Source organism: Balaenoptera musculus, chromosome 8 (assembly GCF_009873245.2).
Source record: "Balaenoptera musculus isolate JJ_BM4_2016_0621 chromosome 8, mBalMus1.pri.v3, whole genome shotgun sequence".
Classification (NCBI taxonomy): domain Eukaryota; kingdom Metazoa; phylum Chordata; class Mammalia; order Artiodactyla; family Balaenopteridae; genus Balaenoptera; species Balaenoptera musculus.
Genome location: NC_045792.1, coordinates 12329015 through 12353635, shown reverse-complemented (window position 1 = coordinate 12353635; position 24621 = coordinate 12329015). Strand labels below are relative to the sequence as shown.

General features: G+C 46.0%; 1 protein-coding gene across 4 annotated transcripts in view; it reads left to right on the top strand.

Moving 5' to 3' along the window:
* Window positions 1-24621, top strand: part of GRIK4 (glutamate ionotropic receptor kainate type subunit 4) — a 439675-nt gene that overhangs the window by 58837 nt on the left and 356217 nt on the right. For 3 of the 4 annotated variants that reach the window (XM_036862435.1, XM_036862434.1, XM_036862432.1), the window contains exon 2: window positions 1504-1614. The exons of the other annotated variant lie outside the window; for it this stretch is intronic. The gene's annotated coding sequence lies outside the window, so the exon portion shown is untranslated. The remainder of the gene's footprint in view (window positions 1-1503; window positions 1615-24621) is intronic. 4 annotated transcript variants of the gene reach the window in all.

The window sequence follows — 24621 nt, the reverse complement described above, 5'->3', positions numbered from 1 at the left end:
ATTATTTCAGGGAGATTGCTGAATTAATTAGTGGGATGATAGGATTCCTCATTGCTGACATCTTAAGAATCCACAATAATAACTTTAAAATGGGTTGTGATAATGGGAGTTGGTGATGGATTTGTCTTCTCTCCTGGGCGAGGCTGGACTTCAGGAGGACGGAGGCCTCCCTTTTCTCTTCCCCTTCTGGGGAGCGGTGGGAGTGTGGAGAAGCAGGTGCTCCTGACCTGGGGAGAGTTTTGAGTGGCCAGGGGTGGTAGAGGAAGCGGGGAGGGATCACACACCTGTGCTTAGCTTTCTCATGTCCTGGCCAGGTGGGGACCAAAGGTTACATGAGACAAGAGAATAAAGAGAGAAAAGAAAGGGTCCAGCCAAGAACGTGCAGTGTTTAATTCAAGGTCGTTGAGGAGGAACCCTGCTTACAGCTCTGATGGTCATGGACAGCCCCTCTGGCCAGGGGCAAGTGGCGGTGCCTCCCGAGAAGCAGGCCCAAGTGATGACAAGGTCAAGGTCTTGCAAGGAGCTCTTGGAGGTGGATGGATGGAGCCTCATGAGCCTGTGTTCCCAAGACCCCTCTGTGACCACCGGTCTGTGCTGGGCCAGTGACAATGCTGGCTGTTGTTTGGCCTGGGTGGCCTTTAGCCTCCCGCTAAAGGTCTCCCCTTAACTCCTGCTGGGCGTCCAGACTGCCTGTATTGGGGGAGGAGGGACCTGGAAGGATCCTGCTCCCTCTCCTTCTCTTTCTCGTCGTCCTTCCCCTCTCCCCAGGAGCCACCAGAAGCATCTTCACTCTGGATATAAAAGAGAAATATTGCACTTTAGCTTCAGCCAGAGAGGTGGTAATGAGAATATAGGAGAAACTGTTTATCCAGGTAGTTAATATTTGAATAATCCTGAAGGTCATGTGGCATCTTTCTTTCAATGAGAGATTTCTACCCTGGCCGGGGCTGTGTGCATGGAAAGTGGGGCAGGGTGCAGCTCTGTACCGAATTCTCTACCTTGTGGAGCTGGAGTCAGTTGGTTTCTGTAGCCTAGAGACAGAAGCAGGCGCCTGGGATGGAGGGGGCCAGGCAGGCTTCAGATAGGTGGGTAGGCTGTGGCCTGAGAGGAGAGAGGGAGGGTTGGGTCCTGTGAAGCACAAAATGGAATGATGGAGAGCTCTTGGTTCAGAAGGACCTTCTTACCTCCGGTTCTGAAGACAGCTGCCCGATGAAAGGTGTTGGGAACCCCTTCCAGACACCATCTCTTGGGTGTTCATCTCCCCCTTTCCCCAACCAGCACCTCACCCTGTTTTTCCAGGGCTCGGTGTCCTCCAGGGGACAGAGGGCCTGGGGAGTTTCTCGGAAGGCAGATCATTAAGATTTAATGGGACATTTCCTGCCAGACAAGGGGATTGTAAAATACAACTAATTTAGAGAGCTAGGGGATCACAGAGTCATTTTGCCTGTCGGCTAGGAAAGGCCAGGTGTGAAATTATGCCAATCCCTGCCTTCCTCTCTCTAGCCCTTCCCAACCACACCACTGGGCTGCAGCTGATCTGGCCCAGAGCACCTGCTGGACAGAGCCCTTCGCCGCTGGTGACCAGGTGTGCAGCCGTGGCCAACTGGTGAACTGGTATGTACTTAGCAAGGCTGAGAGCTTCATGAGGAGGGGTGATGCTGGAGCAGGGTCCAGGTGGCCACGAGCCCCTGCGCGGTGCACAGACTTCTCGGCTCCAGCCCAGGGGACCACAGCCGCAGCCCAGACGTTCTTTTGATCTCTTGGAGTCCCTGCAGCAGGTTATCCAGAGGCTTAATCTCTCATGGTCCTGTCCTCTGGGCAGAATGAATTCAACAGTTGAAGGAAGTGAGTTGGAAAAGGGGTGGTGGCAGTATGCGAGTGTGTGTGTGTGTGTGTGTGTGTGTGCGCGCGCGCGCGCATGCACGGGGCAAAGAAACAGACAGAGAGACAAAGGGAGAGAGACGGGGCAGATAGGGAGATGGGGGCAGGAGAAGGGGAGCCACAAGGCCAGGGGCAGGGAGACAGAAGTGCACCAGTTGTCTTCCGGAGGGCAGGGACATATGGTCCATTAGCTGTGAGTCTGCTCTCACAGGAGACAGGAAATGAGAACATGGAGGGACAGAGGTGGGCACAGCCCAGGGGCAACAAAGGGGAGGCCTGATGTTACAACAGCAGCAGGATTCTCTGGGCTCTCTGGTCTGCTCCCCCACTCTTAGACTGAGAACGTGCTGAATTAATACTTCCCAAGAAGCTGGAGAGAGGATGGGTGTAGAGTTGCCCCTAGGCATGTGATGGAACCAGTTCTAGACAAGGACTCTATTCATCTAAAATTATTAAAACAGGGACTTCCCTGGCAGTCCAGTGGTTAAGACTCCGCACTTCCACTGAAGGGGGCATGGGTTTGATCCCTGGCTGGGGAACTAAGATCCCACATGCTGGGTGGCAAAAAAAAAAAAAGAAATTATTGAAACAGCAAGTTACTTTACCAGCAAAATGGGTTTATTTGGCAACAGCAAAGAATTGCAACTCAGAACGTGCAGCCTATGGGGAACCACAGGCATGTCCAGAGAATAAAGGAAGGGAACCTACTTTTATAGGGAAAGGGGGGAGGTGGGAGGGGCTGTTCTAAATGAAAGGTCATTGGATGGAAGTAGGAGTTCAGGGCAGTGATGGCTTCTCATTGGCTGGGCTGTTGCTGAGCGAGGAGAAACTCTTCCTTTGGAGAGTAAAGTAGTTGCATCTCCGGTTTAGGAGTGCACGGGACCTGTGGAGCATGCAGTTGACCTGAGTAGCAGTGTTGGAGAGCGCCCCCTTCTGGCCTCCTGACTCCATTTTAAATAAGGTTTCCATTTATTAATTTTCACAGGTCCAAAAGGCTCTGCCACTTACAACATGCATGACCTCTCTGAGGTCACATAAAAATGAGGATGCTATTGCCAGCCTCACAAGGTTGTCTTGGGTGTTAATGAGACAACGTGGCTAGAGCTTCTAGGACATACAGACACCTAGTAAGCCACTCCAGCCACCTTCCCTTCTCTGAAAGATGCCTAACGCAGTGTCAGACACATGCCTGGCTCTCAGTAAAGCTATTTTAATCAGATTCTTAATCCGAGAACCGCTCAGCAGCTGTCCCTCAGCCCTGGAACCTAATGTTACCATCAGGGCTCTTGGCCTCCTTAATCAATAGAAACTGATAGGCGGCTAGACAAGAAATTCAGGCAAGGCTTTTCTGGGGCTCCTGCTGCAGCAGGAGGGAGCGAGAACAAGTAACAGGTTCTCTTGCTCACTCTCTTGCTTCCACGGTGGGGACGGTTGGTGACCTGGTTCCTTATACTGGGTGAGGGTAGGGGTGTGTCCAGGGGCGGCTTAGGTGGTCTGCCCACCCCTTTGGTGGTGTTGTGTGCAGGGGCATGTGCAGTACCCTGCTTTTGCTCCTGGCTCTTCAGAAGTGGCAGTTGGCTTTGTGGTCTTTTTGTATCTTGTCCATAATTTGCCCCAACTGTGCATGCATGCAGTTATTTTTAGTCCCTTATAGTTTCTTTGTATTTTGTCGCTTGATGAGACATTTGTCCCGGTGCAAACATTGCAGCAAAGGGTCCCAGGTTCCAGCCTGTCTTACTGGGAGTGGGCAGGGCTAAGGGGTGGGCTGGGCCAAGGAGGCCAGAGGATCCTGGTACTGCCCTGCTGTGTATTCCTTCCTTTCTTGCGTGGCTCCAGCTTGACCCATCTCTGTAGAGCCTCAGAGCGGGAGGTGGAGAGGGTTGTTAATGCCACCAGTTCCACGGGTGGCTGGGTTTGAGCCGCGTCACTAACCGGCTGGTGGACGTTCCAGGTTATGTTCTCCACCCAGCGTGGGGTAGGGGGTCCTGCGGGCAGTGCTGTTCTTTCCTCATGTCTGAGTGACCCTCTCTACCCCAGCCCCACCATGAGTGCCTAGGAGGGCTCAGAGGCAGACCCCTCCCTGAAGAGAACAGCCCAAGCAGCATTAATTGAGCACCCACTGTGTGCCATGACCTGTCCTGGCACTGAGGATTTAGACGTGAATAAAGTCAGCATGATGATGGTCTTGTGGAGCAGGGGTGAGCAGTGGTAAATAAATATTATCAGAACGCGATGTAGCATTGTTTACAATAGTCAAGACAGGGAAGCAACCTAAAGGTCCATCCACAGATGAATGGAGAAAGAAGATGTGGTACATATACACAGTGGAATACTACTCAGTCATTAAAAAACATGAAATAAGGCCATTTGCAGCAACATGGATGGACCTAGAGATTATCATACTAAGTGAAGTAAGCCAGACAGAGAAAGATAAATATCATATGATATCGCTTATATGGATCTAAACAAATGGTACAAATGAACTTATTTACAAGACAGAAATAGACTCACAGACATAGAGAACAAACTTATGGTTACCAAAGGGGAAAAGGGGGGGAGGGATAAATTAGGAGTTTGGGATTAACAGATACAGACTACTATATATAAAATACGTAATCAACAAGGATGTACCATATAGCACAGAGAACTCTACTCAATATCTTGTAATACTCCATAAGGGAAAAGAATCTGAAAAAAAATACATATATATGAGAAACGGAATCACTTTGCTGCACACCTGAATCTAACACAACATTGTAAATCAACTATAGTTCAATAAAAAAAAAAAAAAGACAGCCCTGGGATGGATGAGGGTTGAGGGTGCAGAATGATGACCTGCGATGAACTGAGGGAGTGACATTTACACTCAGACCTGAAAGGTAAGACAGAGGTCAGGGTAGAGCCTCCAGGGGAGGGGAACTAGGCGGGAGCAGAGACCCCTAGGTGGGTCATGCTTGGTGTCCTCGAGAGACAGAGGATGGCAGAGTGGCTGGCTCGTGGCCGACAAAAGGGAGGGTGTGTGGGGAGGCCAGAGTGCCAGCAGGCTCTTTGGGCCTGGGAGGAATTTAGATTGCATTCTAAACAGAGATGGGAAGGCACTGGAGGAGTTTTAAGCAAGGAAGAGACATAATCTGATTTATACTTGAAAAAAGTAATTCTGACTGCTCTTTAAGAATAAATTAGAGGGGAGGAAAAGTTAAGAAGCGATGGTTAGCAGTAGGCTGGCTGAGAGCTGATGGAGGCTTGAACAGAGTGGCCCTGGCAACAGCAGATGCCTGTTGGGCACATTCCAGATATGTGTGCTGTCGTTTTTTTATGAAGGTACACTTAACATACAATAAAATTTGCCCTGTTTAGTGTAAAGTTCTGGGAGTTTGGACAACCGAACGTCATTGTGTGACCACCACCACAGTCAAGATATGGAACATTGCATCACCTGCCAAACTCCCCTGTGCCCCTTGGGTCATCCGTTACTCTATCTTCCATCCCTGGCAATCACTGCTCTTCTTTTTGTCCCATAGGTTTGCCTTTTCTACAGAGTCACATAAATGAAATCATATGGTATATAGCAGATGGAGTCTTAGCATAATGCATTCTTTCACTTAGCATCGTGCATTCGAGAATCATCCATGTTGCTATATATATAAAGAGTTCACTCTCCTTTTTACGGCTGGATAGTATTCCATTCTACGGAAATATCAGTTTCTATATTCATTCACCACTTGAAGGACATTTCGGTTGTTTTCAGTTTTGGGCAATTTCAAGTAAAGCTCAGCTGAATGTGAACATTGGCGTACACGTGTTTACGTGAACCTGTTTTCATTTCACTTGGGTAAATACAAGGAGTGGGATTGCTGGGTCATCTGCTAAGTGTATGTTTGACTTTATAAGGAACTGCCAACCTATTTTTCAGAGTGGCTGTACCATTTTGCATTCTCACTGGCAATGTATGTGAATTCCAGTTTCTCTGAATTCTCACCAGCATTTGATATTGTCCTTAAAATTTTTTCGACTCTGATAGATGTATAGCGGTATCTCATTGTGGTTTTAATTTGCATTTCCCTAATGATTGAAGCTGTAAGTATCTTTTCATCGGTTTATTTGCAATCACTATATCTTCTTGGGTCAAATATCTGTTTAAGTCTTTCATACATTCCTGTATTCTTGTTTTTTTTTTTTTTTTTTTTGAATTTTGAGAGTTCCTTATATATTCTGGATACAAGTCCTTTTTCAGATATGTGATTTGCAAGAATTTTCTCCCAGTCTGTGATTTCTCTTTCCCTCTCTCTCTCTCTCTGTCTCTGTGTCTTTCTCACTTTCTCTCTCTTTTAAATCACAAAACCAGGGACTTCCCTGGTGGCACACTGGTTAAGAATCCGCCTGCCAATGCAGGGGACAAGGGTTCGAGCCCTGGTCTGGGAAGATCCCACATGCCGCGGAGCAACTAAGCCCGTGTGCCACAACTACTGAGCCTGCACTCTAGAGCCCGTGAGCCACAACTACTGAAGCCCGCATGCCACAACTACTGAAGCCCGCGCACCTAGTGCCCGTGCTCCGCAACAAGAGAAGCCACCGCAGTGAGAAGCCCGTGTACTGCAACGAAGAGTAGCCCCGGCTCGCTGCAACTAGAGGAAGCCCACGCGCAGCGATGAAGACCCAATGCAGCCAAAAATAAATACATTAATTAATTAATTAATTAAATCACAAAACCACATATATTTATGAAAACAGAACCAAGACTAAAGACTAAATATATAATTTTAAAAATCAGAGACCACGTCTCTGTTGTCATTCAGGAAATAGTTCCAGAAGACCGCTTCTTCTTCTTGAGATTCTCTGAGAATCTTATCTTGATGGTCTAAATTTTGTTGTTCCTATTTTTTAAAATTGTAGTGAAATACATGTAACATAATTTTTACCATCTTAAACTTTTTAAAGTGTACAGTACGGTAGCATTAAGTACATTCACTTTATTGTGCAGCCAATCTCTAGAACCCTTTTCATCTTTGAAAACTGAAATTCTGTACCAATTAAATAACAGCTCCCCATCCCCTGGCAACCACCATTCTACTTTCTGTCTTTATGAATTTGACTACTTATTGAGTAGAATCGTACAGTATTTATCCTTTTGTAACTGGCTTATTTCACTTAGCATAGTGCCCTCAAGGTTCATCCATCTTGTGGTATGTATCAGAATTTCCTGCCTTTTCAAGGCTGGAAATATTATATATTTATTATATAAATATTATATATTGTATATAAAATACAGTAATATTCCATTGTGTGTGTAGACCACATTTTGCTTATCCATTCATCCTTTCATGGATACGTGGATTGCTTCCACCTTTTGGCTATTGTGAATAATGCTGCTGTAAAACTGATATCCCAAATATCTCTTTGGGACCCTGCTTTTAATTCTTTTGGATTCTTTTTATTCTGTTGACAGTGCTTTCTGAAGAGCAGAAGTTCTTAATTTTGATTAAAAAATTTCTCAATTTTTTCTTTTATGGTTTGTGCTCTTGGTATTGTATCTATGTACTCATCACCTAATCCAAGGTCACAAATAGTTTCTCCTATGTTTTCCTCTCAAAGTTCAGTTTATGATCCATTTTGAGGTATTTTTTAATATAGTGAGAGGTTTGAGTTAAGGTTCTGTTTTGTTTTTTGTTTTTTTTGCAAATGCATATATAGTTGTTTCAGCACCACTTATTGAAAAGATATCCTTCTTCCATTGAATTACTTTTGCATTAGATGTGGTTTTTTTTAATTAAAAAATTTTTTTGGTCCTAGATTTGTTGCATTGTTATTATGTGGCAGAGACCGTTTTCTTTCTTTCTTTTTTGCTATTTATCATTCTTTTGTTGTTGTTGATGAGGTATAGTTGATTTACAATATAAGCTTCAGGTGTACAACATAGTGATTCACAGTTTTTAAAGGTTATACTCCATTTATAGTTATTATGATATATTGGCTATATTCCCTGTGCTATACAAAGTATGCTTGTAGCTTATTTTATATGTAGTAGTTTGTACCTCTTAATCCCCTACCCCTATCTTGCCCCTCCCCACTTTCCTCTCCCCACTGGTAACCATAGTTTGTTCTCTATATCTGTGAGTCTGTTTCTTTTTTGTTACATTCACTAGTTTGTTTTATTTTTTAAAGTCCCCATATAAGTGATATCATACAGTATTTGTCTTTCTCTGTCTGACTTATTTTACTCAGCATAATACCCTCCAGATCCATCCATGTTGTTGCAAATGGCAAAATTTCCTTTTTTTGTGGCTCAGTAATATTCCATTGCATATGTACATCACATCTTCTTTATCCATTCATCTGTTGATGGACACTTAGGTTGCTTCCATATCTTGGCTATTGTAAATAATGCTGCTGTGAACATTGGGGTGTATATATCTTTTTAAATAAATGTTTTCATTTTCTTTGGGTATATACCCAGGGGTGGAATTGCTGGATCATATGGTAGTTCTATTTTTAGTTTTTTGAGGAACCTCCATACTGTTTTCCACAGTGACTGCACGAATTTACATTCCCACCAACAGTGTACCAGGGTTCTTTTTTCACCACATCCTCACCATCACTTGTTATTTGTGGTCTTTTTGATGATAGCCATTTTGGCAGGTGTGAGGTGATATCTCATTGTGATTTTGATTTGCATTTCTCTGATGATTAACAATGTTGAACATCTTTTCCATCTGTGTGTCTTCTTTGGAAAAATGCCTATTCAGGTCTTCTACCCATTTTTTAATCAGGTTGTTTAATTTTTTGATGTTGAGTTGTAAGAGCTGTTTGTATATTTTGGATATTAACTCCTTATCAGTCATATCATTTGCAAAAATTTTCTCCCATTCAGTAGGTTGTCTTTTCATTTTGTTGATGGTTTCCTTTGCTGTGCAAAAGCTTTTAAGTTTAATTAGGTCCACTTGTTTACTTTTGGTTTTGTTCACTTTGCCTTAGGAGACAGATCCAAAAAAATATTGCTACGATTTATATCAGAATGTTCTGCCTATGTTTTCTTCTAGGAGTTTTATAGTTTCTAGTCTTACATTTAGGCCTTTAATCCATTTTGAGTTTACTTTTGTATATGGTGTGAGAAAATGTTCTAATTTTATTCTTTTATATGTAGCTGTCCAGTTTTCCCAGCACCACTTATTGGAGAGAGTGTCTTTCCTCCATTGTATATTCTTACCTCCCTTGCCATAGATTAATTGACATAAGTGCATGGGTTTATTTCTGAGCTCTCTATTCTCTTCCATTGATCTATGTGTCTGTTTTTGTGCCAGTACCATATACTGTTTTGATTACTGTAGCTTTGTATTATAGTCTGAAGTTAGGGAGCATGATACCTTTAGCTCTGTTTTTCTTTTTCAAGATTGTTTTGGCTATTCAGTTTTTTGTGTGTATTTCCGTACAAATTTTAAAATTATTTCTTCTAGTTCTTTGAAAAATGTCATTGGTACTTTGATAGGGATTGCATTGAATCTGTAGATTGCCTTGGGTAGTATGGTCATTTTAACGATATTAATTCTTCCAATCCATGAACACATTATATCTTTCCATTGGTTTGTGTCATCTTCAGTTTCTTACATTAGTGTCTCATAGTTTTCTGAGTACAGGTCTTTTACCTCCTTAGGTAGGTTTATTCCTAGGTATTTTATTCTTCTTGGCGCAATTGTAAATGGGATTGTTTCCTTAATTTCTCTTTCTGATAGTTCATTGCATTAGAAATGTTTTTGAGATAGGATTGACAGGACTTGTCTTTGGATGTGGAACATGAGGGAGAAGGAGGAACTAAGTGTGACTGTGAGTTTTGGCTCAATTAACTGGTTGGATCAGGGTGCCACTTTCTAAGATGAGGTACCCTTGGAGAGAACAAGTTTGGGAATTGGAAGTTTAGAGTTACGTTTTGGAGGTGCCCATGAGGCCTGAGAGCATTAGGCAAGGAGACAGCTGGACGTATGAGTCTGAAGTTCAGGGCAGAGGTAAGGGCTGGAGACAAACATTTTACAAGTCATTGGCACGTAGAAACAGACAGGTAAGCTGACACTTAAGAGTGCTATGTGCTGAATTCAGAGGTAGAGGTGTGTGTAAGGTGCAGCAGAGCCCTGGGGCAGGAGTATAGGGTGGAGCAGGGAAAGGCCTTGGAGGACATCAAGTCAGTGGGTCTTAAAGGTGAGCAGGAGTTTGCCGAGAGAGGATCTGGGGAGTGAAATTTCAGGGGAAGGATCAGAATGCGCACAGGCTTTAGGACATGAAGTGTAGGATGTTCAGGAAACTTCCGAGTTTGGAGCAGCTGGAGAAAAAAGGTGCAGGGGTAGGAGGATGGATGGGAGTCTGGAAGAAGACACGGCCAGTTCAGGAAGGGCCTTTACATAGAGAGAGCAGCTTGGACTTTCTCGTGTATATATCAGGGGAATCAACGGCAAACTTTCTGTGAGGGAGGAGCCATCCCTTGTTCCTTCAGATGTTTATTTGAGGTAAATGACCAGGGCCACAGGGTGAATTAGAGGCCATGAAACAGGAATCAGGAAGGTCAGTGAGGAGGCACATGTTCATTGCAAGATGCAGAGTGTCTGAACTTGGCAGTGGCTGGAGGGATGGAGAGTTAGAGGTGATGGTGAGACATTCAGGATGAGTACCCTCTACTCCTAGTCTCCCCTCCCTCAGCGCCACCAGCAAGGCTGCCCTTCCTGTGACCTGTAGAGTGTGCTTGTCTCCAGGGATCCCCTGATTAGATCAAACCCCACAATTTAGGTGAATATCTCTGTGCTTCGGCCTCCCCCAGACCTGATGTGCAGTTGCTCTTGAGATAACCTGCAGCTCCTCTTCTGCCCAGGCATGGGGGTGATGGGGGTCCAGACACAGGCCTTCAGTGGACTGGCATCAGGTCTGAGCTTTCATCCGTCGGCCTAATCAGACCCCGTCTGTCCTGACAGGAATACAGATGTGATGCTCCTTTCTCACTCTGTCTGAAATTGCTTCGTAATAACAGTAGGAGTTAGAGAGGCATTTTCATTGATTAAACAATTGAGGTGATTTGTCTTTACCAAACTGAAAATACAGAGGTGTCTCTTTCTGCCTCTGTATACATTATGCATGCTTATTTATTGGAGGCAACAGTCTCTGCTTGTAATCAAGCTGATGTTTATGGTGGGGCTGCTTTATAATGCCAGGCTGAGATGATATAATGGGAATTGGACTGAAAAGAAGCCTAATGTAACGACACTGGCAATCAGGGGTGAGAGGCCCCCGGGGAAGGCAGCGCGGGCCAGGCAGGGGTGGCTGGAAGGAAAGCACCATGCAGCCGTTTTGACATGGAAAAAGGGTTCTTAGAATGTCGCTTGTGATTTGTATTATAAGACTCTAAGGGGAGGAGAACCTGGGCTTTGGATCAGATGGCTCAAGGTTTGAATCCTAGCTCTCTGCCATTTATTGCCTGTGTCACCTGGGAGAAATTACTTCAAGTCTCTGACACCCAAAATAGGGATAATGATACCCAATGAGATGGCAGATGTGAATTGCCTAGCGCAGTATCAGACGTATGTAGTTATTATTATCTGGATCGCTCCAGAAGGGGGTTCTAGGTAGGAATGGGTGTGTTAAGGTGCTTGGGCCGGGAACTTGTGTAGCAAGCAAGTCAAGAGCTCTTCAGGCCCAGCCCATTCATCCTAGACCCTGTTTGCTAGTGTCAGGGAGCAAATTTGCCACCCCAAAGTGTCTCTTTGGCACGAGGATTCATTTAGGCTGAATATTTTTAAGGCCCAAGAGACTCAGGAAACATCTCGGACCTTCCCCCCAACTGCCTGACAGAATGTAGATAGAGGACCTGTTCTGGGACAGGAGCTATCCGTATAGATCACTATAGTATAAACTATAGTGTAGGCAGGGGGGAACCCAGCAAAGTCTGTTTCTTAAAATTCCTCTCTGTGTCCTACTGTCTCTGCCAAACATTTACCAAACATTTGCTTTGCCCTGTCGATGTGAATTCCCTTCCTCCCCTTTGAAGTCCCAAACCACTACCCGCAACATCCTCTTTTGTCTTTAGCTGAAGACGGTATTTAAGGTGAGGGTTTCAGCCATTTTGGTGAGTCACTCAGTTTTTCTGGGTCTCTCCCATGTATACATGTTATTAAACTTTGATTTGATTTTTCTCCTGTTAATGTCTCATGTCAATTTGATTCTTAGACCAACCAGAGGAAACGAGAAGGGTAGAGGAAAGTGTCTTTTCCTGAGGCTGGCCGGGCCAAGGCTCGGATGGGCAGATATGCCTCATGTTGTGGTGTCTCGGGCCTGCTGGATTACCTCTCCAGGTACTGGGAAAGTCTTCATAGGGAGGGAGGCTGCTGAGCTGCCTTTCGAATTGAGTGAGAGGAGCGGGGCCTTGTTGGACAAGGTTGCCGCTGCGGAGCCACTGGCCGCATTATTAAGAGACCTTTCTCATTCCAAACTGATACGCGTAATTGTTCCAGCCCTGCAGGGCTCAGGGTGAAAACCGCTGTCAGTCGCTTGGCTGCCAGGATTTGCCAAACGGTGTTCCTGGATTCCGTGTATGGGTCTAGATTGTGAGCTCTGGCGGACTCAGGAGGGCGGGCGGCCGGAGGTGAGCAAACCACAGATGTCCAGAGCGCCTGTCTCTGCTGATGCGTGGCTGGACTTGGCCTGCTCTCGAGGACACCGAATCCAGGGGGAGGAGATAGCTTAGGCGGGCGCTCTTGGCATGCTTCCCGTCCTCGGGTTTCTCGGTGCCTGGATTTGGGGTCAGCTGCGGCAGAAGCTTCTTGGAGTAGAGTGTTGCTGGTGTTGGAGTATTACAGTGAGGTGAGTACCCTGCCAGTCAACTCCCTTTCTTGCTGCCTGGCAACTAACGAACGAGCGTGTATCTGGTACCCACTGTGTGCAAGCAGAGGGGGATAGGGATTCTGGGAGGTGGAGGCAGTAGGCATAATACAAGGTATTTACTGGCTAATCTTTAGGTTCTCGGAGTCAGGGAGTTACTATGAACGAGACTGGTTGGGAAAGCCTTACAGCAGCAGTGGGGTTTGCAGGAGGATTCAGTCAGGCGTCGGGGCCCGGGAGGCATTCCAGGAGGTCAGGGGTGTAAGCCAAGGGTAAGGTTTTCGGAATAACGAGTGGAAGAATGTGGTGTCAGGGAACAGTGTAGGGTCCTTAACATTTTGGGCCAGGTAATTCTTTCCTGCGGGGACTGCCTGGCATTGTAGGATATTTAGCAGCATGCCTGGTCTCTACCCACTAGATACCGTAGCATCCCTTCCAGTCCCCAGGTTGTGACAACCAGACATGTCTCTAGACTTGCCAAACATCTGGGTGCAAAGTCACTCCCACTGAGAATCGCTGGCTGGCGTAGGGGGTGGTCAGAGATTAGAGTGGAAAGGTTGGCTGGGCCGAGTCTGGAAGGGTGGTGGGTTTCACGTTAAGAAAATTGGGACTATACAACTCAACAACAAAAAAATCAAATAACCTGATTAAGAAATGGGCAATAGACATTCCTCCAAAGATGTACAAAGGGCCAGTAAGTGTTTGAAAAGATGCTTGATATCGTTAATCGTCAGAGAAATGCAAATCAAAGCCACAGTGAGATACCACCTCACACCCATTAGGATGGCTACTGTCAAAAAATAGAAACAACAAGTGTTGGCAGGGATGTGAATTTGGAACCCTTGTTCACTGGTGGTGGGAATGTAAAATGGTACAGCCACTGTGGAAAACTGTATGGCAGTTCTTCAAAAAATTAAAAATAGAACTGCCATATGATCCAGAAATCCCACTTCTAGGTATATATCCAAAAAAGAATTGAAAGCAGGGTCTGAAGAGATATTTGCATACCCATGTTCACAGCAGCACCGTTCATAATAGCCAAGAGATGGAAGCAACCCAAATGTCTATTGATGGATGAATGGATGAACAAAATGTGGTTTATGTATATATATACATACAATGGAATACTCTTCAACCTTAGAAAAGAAGGAAATCCTGTCCTATGCTACAGCATGAATGAACCTTGAGGACATTATGCTAAGTGAAATAAGCCAGTCACCAAAGGATAAATATTGTATGATTCCACTTATATGAGGTTTACAGTCAAGTTCATAGATTTAGAAAGTAGAATGATGGTTGCCAGGGCCTGGGGAGAGGGGACAAAAGGGAATTGCTTAATGAGTATAGAGTTTCAGTCTTGCAAGATGAAAAAGAAAGTTAGGAGTTCATTCTGGAAATAAAGGGGAGCCTTTTATGAGCAGATGATTCAGAGAAGCTGTGGCATCGGCAAACTCTCACAAGGAGCTTTGTTTTTTGTTTTTTAAATTGCAGTAAACTATGCATATCATAAAATTTAGCATTTTCCATTTTAACCATTTTTAAGTGTGCTGTTCAATAGCGTTAAGTGTATTCACATGCTGTGCAACCATCACCACCATCCATCTCTGGAACATTTGCAACTTCCCAAATGGAAACTCTGTATCCATTAAATATTAACTCCCCATACCCTCCACCCCAGCCCCTTGGGGACTATTTTTGCTGTCTGTCTCTATGAATGTGACTACTCTAACTGCCTCATGTAAGTGTAATCATACAATATTTGTCCTTTTGTGTCTGGCTTATTTCACTTAGCATAATGTCTTAAGCTCCTTCCATCTTCTTTTTCAACTTTATTTTAAAATTTTATTGATTTATATTTTAGCCTCCCCATATAGTTTATTTTTTATTTTTATTTTTTATTGAAGTATAGTTAATTTACAATGTGTGTTAGTTTCTGGTGTACAGCAAAGTGATTCATTTATATATAAATATAATATATACGTATTTGTATCTATGTATATAAATATATTCTTTTTCAGATTCTTTTCCATTATAGTTTATTATAAGATATTGAATATAGTTCACTGTGCTACAGAGTAGGACCTTGTTGTTTATCTATTTTATGTATAGTAATTTGTATCTGCTAATCCCAAACTCCTTATTTATCCTCCCGCACTTTCCCCTTTGGTAACCATAAGTTTGTTTTCTATGTCTGAGAGTCTGTTTCTGTTTCATAAATAAGTTCATCTGTATCACTTTTTAGATTCCACATATAAGTGATGTCATAAGATATTTGTCTTTGTCTGACTTACTTCACTCAGTATGATGTTCTCTAGGTCCATCCATGTTGCTGCAAACGGCATTATTTCATTCTGTTTTATGGCTGAGTAGTATTCCATTGTGTGTGTGTTGGGGGGGCGGGCACATATGCTTTATCCATTCACCTGTCAGTGGACATTTAGTTTCCTTTCATGTCTTGGCTATTGTAAATAGTGCTGCTCTGAACATTGGGGTGCATGTATTTTTTCAAATTATAGTTTTCTCTGGGTATATGCCCAGGAGTGGGATTGCTAGATCATATGGCAACTCCATTTTTAGTTTTTTGAGGAACCTCCATACTGTTCTCCATAGTGGCTGTATCAATTTACATTCCCACCAGCAGTGCAAGAGAGTTCCCTTTTCTCCACACCCTCTCCAGCATTTATTATTTGTAGACTTTTTGATGATGGCCATTCTGACTGGTGTGAGGTGATACCTCATTGTAGTTTTGATTTGCATTTCTCTAATAATTAGCAATGTTGAACATCTTTTCATGTGCCTATTGGCTATCTGGATGTCTTCTTTGGAGAAATTTCTATTTAGGTCTTCTGCCCATTTTTTGATTGGGTTATTTGTGTTTTTGTTGTTGTTATTGTTGTTATTGAGCTGTATCAGCTGTCTGTATATTTTGGAAATTAATCCCTTGTTGGTTGCATCATTTACAAATATTTTCTCTCAGTCCCTTGGTTGTCTTTTTGTTTTGTTTATGGTTTCTTTTGCTGTGCAAAAGCTTATAAGGTTAATTAGGTCCCATTCATTTATTTTTGCTTTTACTTCTATTGCCTTATATATTTAAGTCTTTAAGCCATTTGGAGTTTTTGTTTTTGCGTATGGTGTGGGGGGTGTTCTAACTTCATTGATTTACATGTAGCTGTCCAGCTTTCCCAGCACCACTTGCTGAAGAGACTGTCTTTTCTCCATTGTATATTCTTGCCTCCTTTGTTGATGATTAATTGACCATAGGTGTGTGGGTTTATTTCTGGGCTGTCTATTCTGGTCCATTGATTGATTTGTCTGTTTTTGTGCCAGTATCATGCTGTTTTGATTACTATAGCTTTGTAGTATTGTCTGAAGTCTGGGAGGGTTGTGCCTCCAGCTTTTTTTTCCCCTCAGGAATGCTTTAGCAATTCTGGGTCTTTTGTGGTTCCATATCAATTTTAGGATTATTTGTTGCTCCTTCCTTCTTAAGTCTGAATAATACTTCATTGTATGTGGATGTATGTATATATGTATATACCACATTTTGTTTATCCATTCACCTATCGGTGACACTTGGTCATCAGGAACTTCTGCTTGGAATGGAACTACCTTCTCTGCCAAGGGTCAAAAAAGTCAGATGCAGTGTGAGGCCCAGCTGGCTGGTAACATAAAGGCACCAAGTAGGCCAAGCTGAAGGCAGTAGTTGTTTTTGTTTTTTTAAAAAAAATATTTATTTATTTGTTTATTTACTTGGCCGCGCTGGGTCTTAGTTGCGGCACGCAGGATCTTCGCCACTGCGTGTGGGATCTTCGTTGCGGCATGCGGGATCTTTAGTTGCGGCACACGAACTCTTAGTTGTGGCATGTGGGATCTAATTCCCTAACCAGGGATTGAACCCAAGCCCCCTGCATTGGGAGCATGGAGTCTTAGCCACTGGACCACCAGGGAAGTCCCTAAAGACAGTAGTTGTTAAAACAGCTTGTGTTGGGCCCAAGAATGACCCCTACCTATTATACTATCTCAGTGGTTCTCAAACTTTACCAGGTACCGATATCACCTGGAGGGCTTGTGAAAACACAGATTGCTGGGTCCCACTCCCCAGCGTTTCCGATTCAGTAGGGGCCCAAGAATTTGCATTTCTAGCAAGTTCCTGGGTGATGCTGATACTGCTGGTCTGGGGACCACACTTTGAGAAACACTGACCTAAATTTAACTCATTGCCCAGGCTTATCGAAACAGTCTACAGGCTGTAGGTGTGCAGTGCCTGGCCTCTTCCTAGCAGAGGTCAAAATCCTACCTTGGGCACCATCTAAATAGTAAAGACCTTTCTAGGAGGGCTCGGCAGATTGGAGAGCAAGCTTTTGGTCCAAAGTAAAGTCTCAGGAACTCCTCTTGGCTCAGCCCAGGAGCTTCCTTGGTGCTGGCTATCTGTGTCTCATGCTGCCAGTCAAGCTTTAGAATTAGATGCAGCCGCTGCAGAAGGACGGGGCTCAGAAGGTTTGAAAAATGCACAAAGACATTGAGCCTAATACAGTTTGCTTTGGGAGCACTCCCTGTTTGCACTCCCTGGCTCACAGGGGGACCTCGGAAAACAAAACATGACCTTCCCCACAGAGGGTCCCCCAGGGCGTCTCACTAGCCTTCCACCCCCCTGCCCGCCCTGCCCCTCATCCGCAATAACAACCATCCTCAGCAGGGCAGAGTGCTTTTGTTTCTTTTAATATATATTTAAAAGGTATTGATGGCCAAAAAGGCCGGAGGGCGGCACACACAACCCTGCTTGGTCTGCTGGCATTTTCACACGTAAAGGCTTCTCTCTCCATCACTTCTAGAGACCAGAGCAGGAAGGGCCCTCAAAGGTTATTCTACCCAAACCCCTGAGGCCAGAGAGGGAGGTAAGGGTTGCAGGGTCACATGGCAAAGGAGGGGGCAGAGTCAGCTGTGGACCCTGCTCTTTCTAACTGATGTATCCTGCTGATTCAAGGAAGTAACCTGTCTCGAAGGTCAAGGTCTGGGTCTGGGAGGTCTCAATGCCTTTTTTATCCATGAAGGATTAATTCCCATTGGCTTTTTCTTCTTTCTCCTGAGTGTTTCAGCCCCTCCCCAGCACCTGTCACTTACCCCTGCCTCTGCTTCCTTTCAGCTGGCACTAGGAGGCCGCTACCCACACCCTGGTTTCTCAGTTCATCCTGCTTGGGCAGCACATTTCCTCATAGCCTCCAGCTTTGTCTTCCCCAGAGAAATAGAATGAAATCGGGCAGGCTCTGCTTTCCTACCCAGAAGGAACCCTTGACCATGCAGATCAGCCTGGTGGCCTGGGGTCGGCGGCTCCAGGTGAACCTTTAGTGATGAGTCCCCGCCCCCTGACGTCCAGGTGCTCCCTTCTGCTGGCCTGCCGCCTCCCTCATGCTGTATTTCTAGGCTGTGCACAGTGCCTAACATGTAATTGGCACTCGATTCAGTTGTACAGTGAGTCAGGGGATGCGTGAATATGCTTTACTCACCTCCTGATCTAGACTCAGGCCACTTCTTGGGAACCCCAAGGCTGACCATATGGTGATACAGGCACAACTCAGTGACCCATGTCAGTGGGATCTGATGGCACTTTGGAGGCAGCCTCTGCCACAGGGTCCCTTCCCCCAGGCCCCACGTAGCCTTTCATTTGTGGAGTACTTACTGATGCCAGGCACTGCGCTAAGTGATTTACCCACGTTGTGGATTCTCCCAGCAACCCCTGGGTTGGGTATCACTATCTCTCTTTTAAAGGTGGGTTAAATGAAGATGTCGAGAGGTTAGGGATGATGTGACTTAACTAATCCTCAGCTCCCTCCCTTCCCTGGGTTCCTCTGGGCTGACCCTAACCTAAGGCCAAGAGACACAGTTGTGACGGTTATTGTTCAGTGGTTAAGTCACAGGAGATCTGGCTTCTTAACCTGCTTCCTTCTCAGCTGGAGGGGTAAACTGAGGCCAGTCACCATACTGGGAGATCGGCCACATCTGTCTCCCCTCCTCCCGTCCTCCCAAAGCCGGGCTTTGACTCTGGCAGGTGGACCTGGGCCTGGCTGTGCCACTGGTCAGCAGGGGAGCTGGTGCCTTGGGGGGCATCATCCATCCATGGCCACCTTCTCTCTGTGTAACTTGATTACCTTTTCACGCCCTACCTCTTGATATCTGCTCATTGTAGCCATAGTGCTAATCACGGCAGGAGTTTAACTGAAAAGCGTGTTGGTGGGGTTCCCCGTGGATGCCCTCAGCGTGCACCCCAGCTTCCTTCTGCCTCCTTCCCTCTCCCTGCCTCTCCCCCCTCCTTCTTATTGGAGTTCCCCTGGTCAGGACTGTCACAATAGCTTTCTTCTCTCTCTGTCTTTGTCCCAGGTGGCTCTGGTATTTGTTTGCCTCTGGATTGATGCTCACAGACAAACATTTCGGTTGTAAGTGACGTGCTGTTGCTTCCATCGTGAGACGTTGCAGACTGTCTGTTCTAGGCCTGCTCTGCTAGCATCCCCCCTCCCTTCTGTATTCGCATCAGCCCAGGAGCTCTTGTTCCCATCAGATGAGTCAGGGGAGAGATCTTGGAAGAGTAATTAATTTGAGCAGATGTGTGTCAGTGTCCTAGGAAATAAAAGATGTCAGTACAAACCACCTGTGCTTGCTCTTGGCCACAAAGCTCAGAATGCAAGTGGCCCTCTCTTTAGGAAAACCTCTAGGCCCAGGCTATTTGCGTTACAAAAAGTCACTTGACAGAAGGATTTGCTGCTAGGTCCCTTAAAATTGGAGCTCCTTTGGTTTATTTAAGTAGTTTACAGGCCATTAAGTACTAGACAGAGGGACTTTAGGGACAGGAAAACTTTATGTTCACGCTTAAGAACCAGTGCCAATTACAGATCCTTCAGAAATGAAGACGAAGCATCCCGGAAATTGTATATAAGCTGGTAGGGAAATGCGGGCTGACTCACCAAAACAGGACCGCTCTCACCCTTTCAGAGATGCTCGCCAGAGACCCCTATAGAAATGTACCTGTTTCTCTTTAATGATGAGCCCTGACAACAGGAACTAAGCTTTCTGTACCGTTTTCCCAATTGAACCCGGTTCTGCTCAGCCCTGTGTTCCCTTAGGCTGGGTGGAGATTGCCTAACTGAAAATCGGAGTTCAAGACAATGGCCTTTTAAGATTTTTTGTCTGATGTTTCTCTAGTAGACTCCCTTTTCACTCTGCAGGGCTCCTATTTCTTCCCTTCTCTTCCTTTAGATCTCCCACCTCCCCTCCCACACCTCAGTCTGAGCTCAGCATCTCACTTCAGGCTTCACGGACGTGTCGGAGGAGACGGAGGCATCAGACTTGAGCCCCCTCATCCTTCCAGCCCCTAAGTCTGTGCGCCCACTGCAGCTGTGCTCGGGTTCGTCCCTCCTGAAACTCCGAGGCCCGGTCCTTCCACCTGTGCTCTGGCTCCCAGCCTCTCACCTTCTCAAAGACCTCACCTGGGATCTTTCCAGCAGTGTCCGGACCTGTTCTCTTATCTGTCATCTTTGAAAAAGCTACAAGCTGCCTGCGATTGTACCTTCTCTTTCAGCTCCATCTCTGTTCCCTTTCACAGCCAAACAACTCAGAAGTACTGTCGGCACACACCGCCTCCACTCTCCACCTCCCGGTCACCCTCCCGCCCACTTCAATCTGGCGTCCGTCCCCACCACCCCACTTCACAGCTCCTGGAGGTCGCTGGTAGCTTCCGTGTCGCCCACTCCCACGTACACTTTGCTGTCCTCATCTTGGCTTCTCAGGAGCATTCCACAGCCTCTCCTTCTCGGAAACACTTTCTCTAGGCTCCGAAGGCTGTGCTTCTCTGGATCCCCACACCCCCCTTTCCGTTTATTCCTCCTTTTCTCTTTTCTAAATATTAGATGTCCACGTCTTGACCCTTGGCCTGTTTCTCCATCTGTACACCCTCGCTAGGTGAACTCACCTGTTACCAAGCTTAAATACCATCTATATAGTGATAACTTCCAAATTCCTCTCTTGAGCTCAGGTCCTGCAATTCTATCTGCTTGAATTTTTCATTTGCATGTTCTACAGATATCCCAAACACGTAAAAAGAAACCAAACTCTTGATTTCTTTTCTCAAATCTGTTTCTCCCTACATCTTCCCCCATCTCAGTAAATGGCACCCATGTCCTCCAATTTGCAAGGCCAGAAATGTGGGAGTCCTCCCTGATTTCTCCTTTCTCTCACCTTCTACATCCCATATCCCACCAAGTTGTGCCGGTTTACGTCCAACACGTGTCTCAGATGTACACCCTTCTCTCCATCTGCCCTGCCACCCTTCTCTCCATCTGCCCTGCCACCCTTCAGTCCAGGCCACCATCAGCTCTTTCCTGACCTAGGACCATAGCCTCCTAATTGGTCTCTTTACTGCCACTCTAGCTCCCAGTTCTTCACACAGCACAACATTTCAAAAACATAAATTGTTGCATGTTATTCCTCTGCTTAAACCCTGCAGTGGTTATTCGTTATCCTTAGAACAAAATCCTGACTCCTTGCTGTGCCTTATCAGGCTCTCTGTGATCTGGCCCACCTATCTAATTCCCCATCCTCATCTTGCTCCCTCTTGACCGGTTGCCCTCCTAACAGCCATTTCCTCCCATCTTCCATTGTAATAGAACCCCAATTTTGTTCAGAAAGGGGGATTTTCCACGAAAAAGGTGGTGACATTTTCAGGGAAGGTGAGCCCTTCTCCCTTGCACAGGATGTGACCATGGTTAATCTAAGCTAATCATGGTAATGCCATGACTCCATTTATAGCAGTCAGTTTAAGGGTGGGTATGTGGTTGGTTCTGCGCCATGGGACTCAGGATAAGACTGTGGACTTCCCTGGTGGTGCAGTGGTTGAGAATCTGCCTGCCAATGCAGGGGACATGGGTTCGAGCCCTGGTTCGGAAAGATCCCACATGCTGCAGAGCAACTAAGCCCATGCTCCACAACTACTGAGCCCGCGTGCCACAACTACTGAAGCCCACACGCCCAGAGCCCGTGCTCTGCAATAAGAGAAGCCACCACAATGAGAAGCCTGTGCACTGCAATGAAGAGTAGCCCCTGCTCGCCGCAACTAGAGAAAGCCCACATGCAGCAAAGAACACCCAACGCAGCCAAAAATAAATAAATAAATGTATTAAAAGAAAAAAAGATAAGAATGTATCCTGGTGACTTCTAGGAAAGATGCACTGCCCTCATGAGAGAATTAGGCACGAGGGGGAGATAAGGCACCCTTCCTGCTTTTCCGATGTTGGTTGGCGAGGATGTGGTTGGTGCTTGGGCACCATGATGGGAGAGGTTGCTGCCACACACTGAGGATGGCAGAGAGGAGGGGCAGGTCCTTGTAGATGCGGTTGAGCAGCAGAATCCACCCTGTAATTGACAGCCTCGTCTTCAGTGGGATAATACATATCTTTACGGTTCCAGTCACCATTAAGAAGGTTTTCTGTTGCTTGCAGCCGAACCCATCCTAACTGATAACCTTTCTCTCACTCGCTGTGTTCCATCCTCATTGGCCTTTCAGCCTGTGGACACGCCAGGCTCTTTCCTGCCACAGAAGGTTTGCACATTCTGTTCCCTCTGTTTGGAGCATCTCCGCCTGCTTTTCACGTGGCCGGTGCTTGTCCCTCCTTCAGGCTCAGATTGCTCTCACATAGAGGTTTTCCTGCCCCTATCATTTCTTTGTCTCTACTTCCTATTAGTTTCATTCATAGCCCTTAGCACCTTTTGAAATTATTTCTTATGTGCACTTTTTCCTCCCCTCCTGTAAGCTCCATAAGGGCAGAGACTGTATATCTTGTTCATCACCTTGGCCCGATCACCTAATGCAGTGCATCACAGGGAGAAGGTGCTCACCTCCTGTTTGCCGACTGATTGCATGAATGGAGGAACAATCTGATCCATGCTCTTCTTCCTTCCCATCTCCTCTGCTACTCGGTGACATCTACACTTTGTACCCCAGCTGTTCTGACCTATGGTATTATAGTTTCTAGAATGTTCCTTAGTCTCTCTCACCTCTGGACCTTTGCATATGCAGCTCAATCTGCCTGGAACAGCTCTTTCTTCTTCACCCAGGCACCTCCCATGCTTCCATAGGTCTTGGCTGAGATGCTTCCTCTTCCTGAAGCTTCCCTCCCCAGACCATGTACCCTTAGGACCCCAGTCACCCACCAAAGCACTTACCAGCCTGTACTGTGGGTCCCCACTTGTCTGACTCACCTGGACTCTGAGTTCCTTGAGGGAATGCCTTCTTTATCACTTTTGAAAATCATTGTATCCTGAACATCCAGCTCATAGCAGGTGATCAAAAATTAGTTGTTTAATTGATTCCTTTGACTGATATTTTTGAATGCCCACTGTGTGTCAACCATTGTGCTAAGTGTTGGGGATACAAGGATGAATAAGAAATTGCCTCTATTCTCATACTCTAGGAAGGGAGAGAGGCCTATTAACCAGTAAATATAATACAATGGGATGAGTGTGGGAAAAGAGGCTATGTGAACACACATGAAGGAACAAAAATTCTGCCTGGGAAGTAGGATATAGGGTATTGGGGAGAGCTTCAGGGAGGAAGTTGGAGGAAAGCAGAGTGGGGTTCACACCAGCAAATTTATTTCCAAAGAGGAAGGATGGAGATCGATGTTGTGTCTATAACTATATATCTGTATCTATAACATATATGGAAGAAGGGGCCAGATTGGCAAGGTAAGGGAGGGTGTATATATGCAGGGAAGGTGAGCTATGGTCTGAGAAGGGGCTTCAGCAGCTAAACTTTTATCCCACCCAGTTCTCGCCTTACCTGGTGCTTCTTTGTGTGTAAATACCAGGGGCCCTCAGGACCCCTGGCTTAGTCCGCAGCTGCTCACTGAACTGGGAACACCCCAGCCTCTCGCCAGGCCGGCCTCAGAAAGCCTCGTTCCCGGGGAGCCCTGGTTGTCAGAAGTGTCTCCACTCACCTTGATGGTTGACCCCTCTCCTCCTGGGCTCCAATCTGGTTCTGCTCCCTAGCTGCTGGGTGACTGGGGTCACATCCCTTCCCACTGGGCTGATGATGCTTCCCTTGCCGGGCTCTCAGGGGGACTCAGTGGGACCATGTGGGCCCAGCACCTCTCCCAGGACCTGCCACCACGGGAGCCCAAGAACTGCCCATTCCCTTTCCTTCCTCTTCCCCTTCTTGGCTGCTCTACCCAACAGGTGCTGACCTGCCCCTGCTCCCTGCCCGAGCCCTGGCTCTTCAGCTGAGCCCAGCGGCAGGCAGCAGAGTCTCAGTGTAACATAAAGGTAGTTTCCTTAGCTGCTTCTTTTTAAACAACAAAAATAAAATTGCCTCTCCATCTTACTTGGCTGCCTGAGCCGAGCGCTTTGCCAGCATGTTTACCTTAAGGGACCTGCAGGGGTCCTCCAGGTTGTGGGCTGTGTGTGTTTTGCCTAGCGGCTCCCACTTTGTCTCATTTCCTAATACAGCTCAGCGTTCTAATTTTTTCTCTAAGGCTGTGAATGGAAAAGAGAAATTGCGGCTCTGGATGAGGCCTTCTTCAGCAGACTCTGAGATTCCCCCCAAAGTCCATCCTCCAGCCCAATTAGAAACCTGCCTGGCTTTTAGGAGCCAGAGTGCCTGCTGGTGGAAGATTCCTGTTCCGGGCCCTAATTACCACTTGATGGAATGAATAAAGACATTGTGTTTTCTACATTTTACTTATGGAGTTGCTGATGCGGTGAATGTTGGATGAAGCGTCTCTTTCTCAGAGATTAAAAACCAAGTGCCTCAGTGACAAATCCGAGCGGCTGTTTTAGCGACAGACTTTCCCTCATGCCCTTGCGAGGTCCTCCCGTTTGAGCAGGTCTGGAGTCAGGGAGAGGGGGTCT